At 45.0% G+C, this 8,845-nt stretch overlaps 1 pseudogene across 1 annotated transcript; it reads left to right on the top strand.

The window, feature by feature from the left end:
* The first annotated feature begins 4,106 nt into the window (after positions 1-4,106).
* Positions 4,107-6,719, top strand: LOC310758083 (vomeronasal type-2 receptor 26-like; annotated as a pseudogene). The gene is made up of 3 exons: positions 4,107-4,205; positions 5,222-5,348; positions 5,809-6,719. The product of its transcript is annotated as a vomeronasal type-2 receptor 26-like (transcript).
* Positions 6,720-8,845: the final 2,126 nt, after the last annotated feature.

Raw genomic sequence — 8,845 nt, 5'->3', positions numbered from 1 at the left:
AGGAGTCCCAAGGGAACAGTGGGGCAGTGAGGCCCATAGAGCAGCAGGGGCAAGCAGGAGAGGCAGAATCAGTAAATACAGAGAGGACCCGTGAGGCCAAAAGGACACCGGAACCAGAACCACGACTGAGCGAGCCAGTTGCACCAGACCATACAGCCCCATCACAGCCAGCATCCTTGGAACACGAGCCAGAACCTGAACCCCAGACCAGGGAACACCCCAGGCCGCAACGCACACGTAGGCCGCCGGCGTACCTTGAGGACTATGAATGCGACCTCCCGGGCAGGATTGGAACTTAGAGGGGAGGGGTGTTATGTACTGAGTTGAATAGGATCCAAACTGCAGCAGTCTGATTGGTCCTAGAACAATAGGATCCAAAAGACAGCAGTCTGATTGGTCCTAGAACAATAGGATTCAGAATGCAGCAGTCTGATTGGTCCTAGAACAATGCAGCAGTATGATTGGTTGGCAGGAACCACCCAATCATGCTCCAGATAGAAGTGAATCCACAACCTGATTGGCTTACAGTAGAATTCCGGAATTAGCCAATCATGTGCAGCCCATTGTGTAAATAATGTATATAAAGCAGATACTTTGAGGGGACTTTCATTCATTCCTCCTCACCACTATGAGCTGAATAAAGAGCATGAAATCACTTTGCGACTCTGAGTATATTTCACAGATTAAAGCTTTTACCTGACCCATAAGTTTGGACCTTGATGTATGTCTCCAAATCTCCTGGATCAATGCCTTATTTCCTTTTGCCTTGCTGTTTATTGGTTTTAAGTTGCATTTTCAATTGTATTATTGTATCATGACATAGTATGAAAAGTCTTTCTTGTAAGGTTGTACAATCCTAGAAGGTGGCATGGCTGTTACTGTCATGACAGACACTGTCACTTCTGAATATAGCACTACATTATTGGATAGACACATTGGATAGCCTTGCCTTTGTGGTGAGGATTATTTAAAGGTGGGTTGGCTATTAAAAACCTCTTTATGACTGAACATGAGTATCACCCTAAAACTAAATTTGTATTGCTTGAAAATTCCCTTCATGTTGCAGAGTGAGGAAAGTTACATGTGTTGTTAAACTGAGGGTGATGATGCAAAATATATGATATCTTGCAGAAAAGAACACACAATTTTACTCCACAATCTGGCCTTCCTGCTCGCCATCCACGAGATCAACCAGAATCCCAGGCTCTTACCCAACATCACCCTGGGCTACAATATCTTTGAGAACTATCACAATGCAAGAATCACATATGACGCCATGGTAGAGCTGCTTTATACCGGTCATGCAAGTATTCCAAACTACAGGTGTGGAAGGCAGAATAACCTGCTGGCTGTCCTAGAAGGTGCTGATTCTGAAATCGCTGTCCATATTTCAAACATGTTGGGCATCTACAAAATCCCACAGGTGTGAAATGAGGTGCACTTTAATTTCACTTTGCTTTGAATGGCCTTTTTCTCTGTCTGATGGACAAAGTTAGTGTCAGTCTCAAGCTTTATTTGACCTTTCAACAGCCTACTTTCTTTCTAAATCCTTCTGGATTACAGGGTGTTGAATTTCGCTCCAGTCCACACAGAATGAATACAACAGAGAGTCTATTGACATAATATTAGTCTGACTAGGGTTTGGTTACCAAGTGTAGCCCAAGGCTGCAACTGAATCCAACTTACCTGGGGCTAATTCCCAATAAATTCTACAAGTCTTGCTTTTTAGCAGACCTGGTTAGGATTGTTCCTGGCACAATTTCTCTATTAATAAATATATATATATTTGATATGGAAATTCTGTGATATGGGGATGAGATGCATACAAGAGGATTCAAAGGAAGCCAAGCAAGACACTTTTCTCTTCCATTCCCTTCCAGGTTAGTTATGGTTTTGTCTCCCATGACATCAATGATAAAACTCAGTTCCCTTTTTTCTACCGGATGCTCCCCAAAGATGACCACCAATACACAGGTATCGTCAAGTTGCTCCTGCATTTCAGATGGACGTGGATCGGTCTCTTTGCTCCAGACAATGACAATGGAGAAAGGTTCATGAGGTCCTTGACCCCTATGCTCACCTCGAATGGGATTTGTGCTGCCGTCTCATACAGAATCCCAGAAATGACTCAGTATGAAGTGAAAATTAACATTCATTCATTTCTCACATGGAGACAAGTCAACGTATTTGTTCACTACGCAGAGACTCGTTCTTTCTTCAGTGGGATATTCCTTATAAATCAAATACTCACATTGTGGCTACAGTCCACTGAGGGGAAAGTCTGGATCACAACAGCTTTGTGGGACATCACCCCAAGGTTGTCTGACTGGGGGTTACATTTCCAGCACTGCCAATGGTTTTTTTCCTTCATAATTCAGACAGAGATTGCCCTAAAACATGACAATTTTGACTTCAAACACTTAGTTCCTTACTGGAAGGAAGTTTTTGATTGTTTCTTTTCAAAGCATTTGTTTTCTGCGAAAGAACGTCACGGATGTGAACAAAAGGGGGAATTGCCCCTGGATATCCTCTTGCAGAGTCTTTCTCCAGACAACTACAACATCTACAGCAGTGCATATGCTGTGGCCCATGCCTTAAATGTTACTTACACATCCAGATCCAAGCAGGTGGCAATGATGGGTGGAGGAGACAGGCGGAGGCTTCAGAGGCTACAGCCATGGCAGGTATTCCTTTTTCTACCACTGATAGCTCCACTGAAATATACATATTATTTGCATGAAGATACCAGTCTCCACAGTGCCTCTTTCCAAGGGAACACAAACCCTGGATCCGAATCGAGACCCCTAGATCTTGAACTCCGGGAGCAGGTTTTGTGGTGAGCCAGTGTGGTGTAGTGGTGAAGAGCGGTAGACTTGTAATCTGGGGAACCAGGTTCGCGTCTCCGCTCCTCCACATGCAGCTGCTGGGTGACCTTGGGCTTGTCACACTTCTTTGAAGTCTCTCAGCCCCACTCACCTCACAGAGTGTTTGTTGTGGGGGAGGAAGGGAAAGGAGAATGTTAGCCACTTTGAGACTCCTTCAGGTAGTGATAAAGCAGGATATCAAATCCAAACTCCTCCGCCTCCTCCTCCTCCTTCTCTTCTTCTGTGTGTGTATATTCAGATGTAATTAGGTGTCATTCTGAATCAATATAGTGGGCTGAGGCTTTCAAAACTGCACTGATATTTGGGATTCCTGAGCAGTGCTGGGAATGAGGCTACTAGTTGTTGTTGTTGTTGTTTAGTCGTTTAGTCGTGTCTGACTCTTCGTGACTCCATGGACCAGAGCACGCCAGGCAGTCCTGTCTTCCATGGCCTCCTGCAGTTTGGTCAAACTCATGCTCATGCTACAAGTACTTTCTCTAATGGGGTTATGTATCAAGTCTCCTTCCAGAAGGAAGATTAGAAAAAACGAGAGACCTGCACAGGGAGCCTCAGAACTTAAGTTCCATCAGAATTTTTCCACAACTCTATGTCTATACCCAATACCTTCTCATAGCCTATCAGATTTTTAAATATATATATCTCTTTAGTTCTGAGGCAAAGTTTGTTTTTAAAGGAATGAATAAGGGAATTCACATTGCTGAATCTAAAGCTTTAACTGTATATAAATTGTCTTCACCTTCTGCTGAGCAAAATGGGAATGTAAGGATCAATAACTCCTCTTTCCATAACACATTTAAAATTAGACGTCAACTTGCTTTCCAAGAAAAAAATCTTCACAAAGCAAAAATCACCATCACTTTGGCATCTTTGAGTCTACTGTTCCTCAAGCTCCAGGACAATGACATAGATATCTCCCCAGCCAAGCGAAGTCTCAGGGGGTCCATTTCCTGCCCCCAGATTGAACTCCTGATGTGAAGGAATCCTGCCTGTGCTGTGGTTACTCTGTTCTCTGTGTTGCCTGGATTAAGAAGGGAAATTTATCCCCAAATGGGCAGCACTGAAATGACTTTCATTTTCTCTGTGTGCCATTTTAGTTCCACCCTTTTCTAAGCAACTTTGAGTGTTACAATACTTCAATGGATGGCGTATATTTGAACAAAGGTGGGGAACTTGCAGCCAGCCTTGATATTTACCTGGATCGTGTGGCCCAACACTTCAGTGGCTTCAGTGAAAATTGGGAGTCTAGAGCGTCAGCCATCCCGAGAAACTTGGTTCCGCATTGACAGGGATGCCATTATGCGGCTCAAGAGATTTACCCAGGTGAGGAAAGCCATGGATGGAAAATTTATCAGTATTGATTCCTATGTAAGACCTCTCACACATTGCAATGTTTTTAAGAATATACATATATCAGCAAAATAGGAAGCTATTTGAATATAAGACATAAATAAAAGGACATGTATATGTGTTTATAGATATGTACATTTAGTCTTGAGAATATAGCATGTGCACATCTTTATAGTTGGATAAGTGTTTTTATGTTTCTAGACAATGTCCTGATCTGTTGTTAAATAGTGGTATATAAACACTTCATACAGAAAAGGAAATGAGGGCAAGTTGAGGGGGGAGAAAGGAAAACCATGCACTCTAGTAATTTGTTGGGTAGTAAAGGAGAGGTCATTTAGGGTTACCATATCATGATGGGGGTGAAAGAGGACAGCCACAGCCGCTGCCAGCCCAAGCCTGGTAAAGAGGCACACACGTGTGGGTGCACTGCCAGGACCACACACCTCTTGTCCTGGCTTGGGGTGGCAGTGGCTGAGGCATGCAGAGCAGCCCAAACCCAAGCCCAAAGTGCCCGAGGCTGAACCCAAGCCCATGTTGATGCCAGTCTGAGCAGAAACATGACCCCAGCTCTTACCTGATCTTCACTGCAACAGCCTTTGCTCTGATACTGCACTTCAATTTCCAGAGCACATCGCCCTCCCAAGCATGTGCAAATAATAATAATAATAATAATAATAATAATAATAATAATAATAATAATGTCTTATAAAACCCCAAACATGCACATTTCATGTAAAATGCACATCGGCCCCCAAAACGAGGACATGTCCGGGAATCCCAGACCTATGGCAGCACTAAGTAATTAATAAGATATGACAAGAGGCAGAAATCAGTTTAGAAAATTTATTCACTAAGGAAACATGGAAAACTGATGAATGCAGCTTCTGAAAGACTACTGGCCATTCTGAGAACAAGACGGGCAAACCTAAGAAACCACTTCTAGAGCTTATTGATACACTTCTAAGTCTTTTCCTTCTCTTTATGGTTAGACCTTGCCACAGTCACAGTGCACCAAAAGCTGTCACCCAGGATACGTCAAGGTGATTCAGGAAGGAAAGTCATTGTGCTGCTATGCTTGCGCACCATGTGCGGAAGGGACCTTCTCCACTTGGGAAGGTAAGGAATTCCAGGGAGAAAGGAAGCCCTTTCAGGAGAGCACAGACATAATTTGGGGTATGTTTCTGTATGTTTGTTTAATTTCCAGAAATGGGTAAGTGTGATCCTACATTATTTCTGGAGATTAGAAAAACAAATGCTAACTTCACGATTAATGAGCTGGATGGATGATCCTGGGGGAGGAGGTGGGCATGAAAAACAATGTGTGGCATGACATGTGTGGCATGTCCCACCAGCCATAGGCGTCTGATCCAAAAGTTGGATCTTCCGTAGAAGTAAACATAGGGAGGGTGAAATCCCAATGCGCACCTTGGAGTCTCATTTGCATTATTTGGAAAATTCTATGCTTTGGGTCTAAGCTGCCACCCAGAATGATGTTCAAAGCAATGTTGAAGAGTCTAGATCAATATTATAGATGGAACAGAGATACCATGACAGTGATCTCTCTTGCTCATTGCAGATGCAGAGCATTGCAACAAATGTCCAGAAGATGAGCATCCGAGCAAGGACCAAGATCAATGTGTCCCCAAAATTATCAGCTACCTAGCCTATGAAGATACTTTGGGGGTCCTCTTGACTTTCATGGCACTCGTATTGTCTGTAGCCACAGTCTTTGTGATAGGAATCTTCATTAAATTCCTGGAGACTCCCATTGTCAAAGCCAACAATCGGGACCTCTCCTACATCCTCCTCGTCTCTCTCTTGCTCTCATTTTTGTCCTCCTTCCTCTTCATTGGCTGGCCAAGGAAATTGACCTGCCTTCTCTGACAAACATCCTTCAGCATCATCTTCTCAGTTGCCGTGTCTTCTGTATTGGCTAAAACCATCACTGTGGTGCTGGCCTTCATGGCCACAAAACCCGGGAACACGGTGAGGAGATGGCTGGGGAAGAGTCTGGCCAACTCCATTGTTATTTCCTGTTCTGGTGTTCAAGTTGTCATCTGCACCATCTGGCTGGGCATCTCTCCCCCTTTCCCAGATTCTGACATGCAGTCTCAGCCTGGAGAGATCATCATGCAATGCAACGAAGGGTCTGCTGCTATGTTTTATGGTGCCCTCGGCTACATGGGCTTCCTGGCTGCCATCTGCTTCACGGTGGCTTTCCTGGCCAGGAAGCTACCTGGGGCCTTCAATGAAGCCAAGCTGATTACCTTCAGCATGCTGGTCTTCTGCAGTGTTTGGGTGTCCTTTGTTCCCACTTACCTGAGCACAAAGGGGAAATACATGGTAGCCGTGCAGGTCTTCTCTATGTTGGCCTCCAGTGCTGGGCTTCTGGGCTTCATCTTCCTTCCCAAGTGCTACATCATCTTATTCAGGCCTGATCTGAATACAAAGGAGCACCTCACAACAAAAACTAAAGATGGCATCTGACTTAAAATATTATTTTATAGTTGAACTGCAGTGCAGCAGTAATGGAACTGCAGTACTTCTCATTTAAATGTAGCTTCACACATGGTACATCCCATTTAATTAATTAATTAATTAATTTCATAAAATTTACGCTCCACTTCGTTGTAGGAAAAAACCCCTCATAGCAGTTTCGGAAAGGATAAAGCAATAAAATTATCCTTTTATTTAACAAATGGCAAAACCACAATAGAATAAACTAAGACAAATTAAAACTCTTACAAGCTTTATGAACATCTGAGTAGGCCTGTCTAAATAAGAATGTTGGTAACAATAAAAATCAATGCATAATAACTCACCACTAGTCACAGACCTTTTGTACTTCATGTTTTAGATGTGCTGGTTTATTGCAGTGTCATCCATCAAACTGGCCATTGGCAGCTGCTGGTCTTTCCTTCTTGGCTACAGTTGTTTCTCTACAGGGCAGGCTCACCGAGTTGGGTCTAACATGGGGGGGTGGGCTCTGTCACACTGAAAGAAAGAAGCAGCCAACAATTCTCAAGCCTCTTACATGTGAATCACAAGATACTCCCAGTGGCAGCAGCTATTGGTCTGTCTCTCAACTCCCCTCCTAATTCACCTCTTATCAGATGTTCAGCCTGGCCATGGGCAAAAGGAAAAAGGAGGGGTGGGGGAGATAGTCAGGGAGGCCCTGTCACTCTCTCAACACTCCCCAGCCCAGCCCCTGCCAATTCTCCCCACCTCTTTTCCCTCTTGCACACACTCATGGCTAGTTTTCAAGCATCCAAACCAAAGTCACTCCTGAAATGCCACAGCATTTGAAACACAGCAGAAACCTCCCAGCGCCAGTTGCACTGGGCAATCCTCTGTCTTTCTTTCGCACTCTCTCTGCCCCCACTTTTAAATAATAATAATAATAATATAATAATAATTTATTATTTATACCCCACCCATCTGACTGGGTTTCCCCAGCCACTCTCGACGGCTTCCAACCAAATATTAAAAACACAAAACACCTTCCACAGGGAAGGCGCCACCACCTAGAAGGCCCTCTGCCTGGTTCCCTGTAACCTCACTTCTCGCAGTGAGGGAACCGCCAGAAGGCCCTCAGTGCTGGACCTCAGTGACCAGGCTGGATGATGGGGGTGGAGACGCTCCTTCAGGTATACAGGACCGAGGCTGTTTAGGGCTTTAAAGCTCAACACCAACACTTTGAATTGTGCTCAGAAACATACTGGGAGCCAATGCAGATCTTTCAGGTGTTATATGGTCTTGGCGGCCACTCCCAGTCACCAGCCTAGCTGCTGTATTCTGGATTAATTGCAGTTTCCGAGTCACCTTCAAAGGTAGTCCCACGTAGACCGCATTGCAGTAGTCCAAGCAGGAGATAACTAGAGCATGCACCACTCTGGCAAGACAGTCTGTGGGCAGGTAGGGTCTCAGCCTGCTACCAGATGGAGCTGGTAGACAGCTGCCCTGGACACAGAATTAAGCTGTTCCTCCATGGACAGCTGCGAGTCCAAAATGACTCCCTGGCTGTGCACCTGGTGCTTCAGGAGCACAGTTACCCCATTCAGGACTAGGGAATCCTCCACACCAGCCAACCCCCTGTCCCCAAGAACAGTACTTCTGTCTTGTCAGGATTCAATCTCAATCTGTTAGCTGCCATCCATTCTCCAACCGCCTCCAGGCACTCACACAGGACCGTCACCGCCTTCACTGGTTCTGATTTAAAAGAGAGGTAGAACTGGGTATGATCCCCATATTGATGAACACCCAGCCCAAACCCTCTGATGATCTCTTCCAGCTGCTTCAAGTAGATGTTAAAAAGCATGGGGGAGAGGGCAGAACCCTGAGGCACCTCACAGGTAAGAGCCCAGGGGTCTGAACACTCATCCCCCACCACCACTTTCTGGACATGGCCCAGGAAAAAGGAGCAGAACCACTGTATAGCAGTGCCCCCAACTCCCAGCCCCTCAAGACAGTCCAGAAGGATGTTATTGTCGATGGTATCAAAAGCCACTGAGAGATCCAGCACAACTAGGAAATAGCTCTCACCTTTGTCCCTAGCCTGCCAGATATTATCGACCAGCGCGACCAAGGCAGTTTCAGTCCCATGGTGAGGCCTG

This window comes from Podarcis filfolensis (assembly GCF_964270895.1).
Source record: "Podarcis filfolensis genome assembly, chromosome: 2".
NCBI classification, from domain to species: domain Eukaryota; kingdom Metazoa; phylum Chordata; class Lepidosauria; order Squamata; family Lacertidae; genus Podarcis; species Podarcis filfolensis.
The sequence above is the reverse complement of the archived record's forward strand: the minus strand, read 5'-3'. Positions and strand labels throughout refer to the sequence as shown.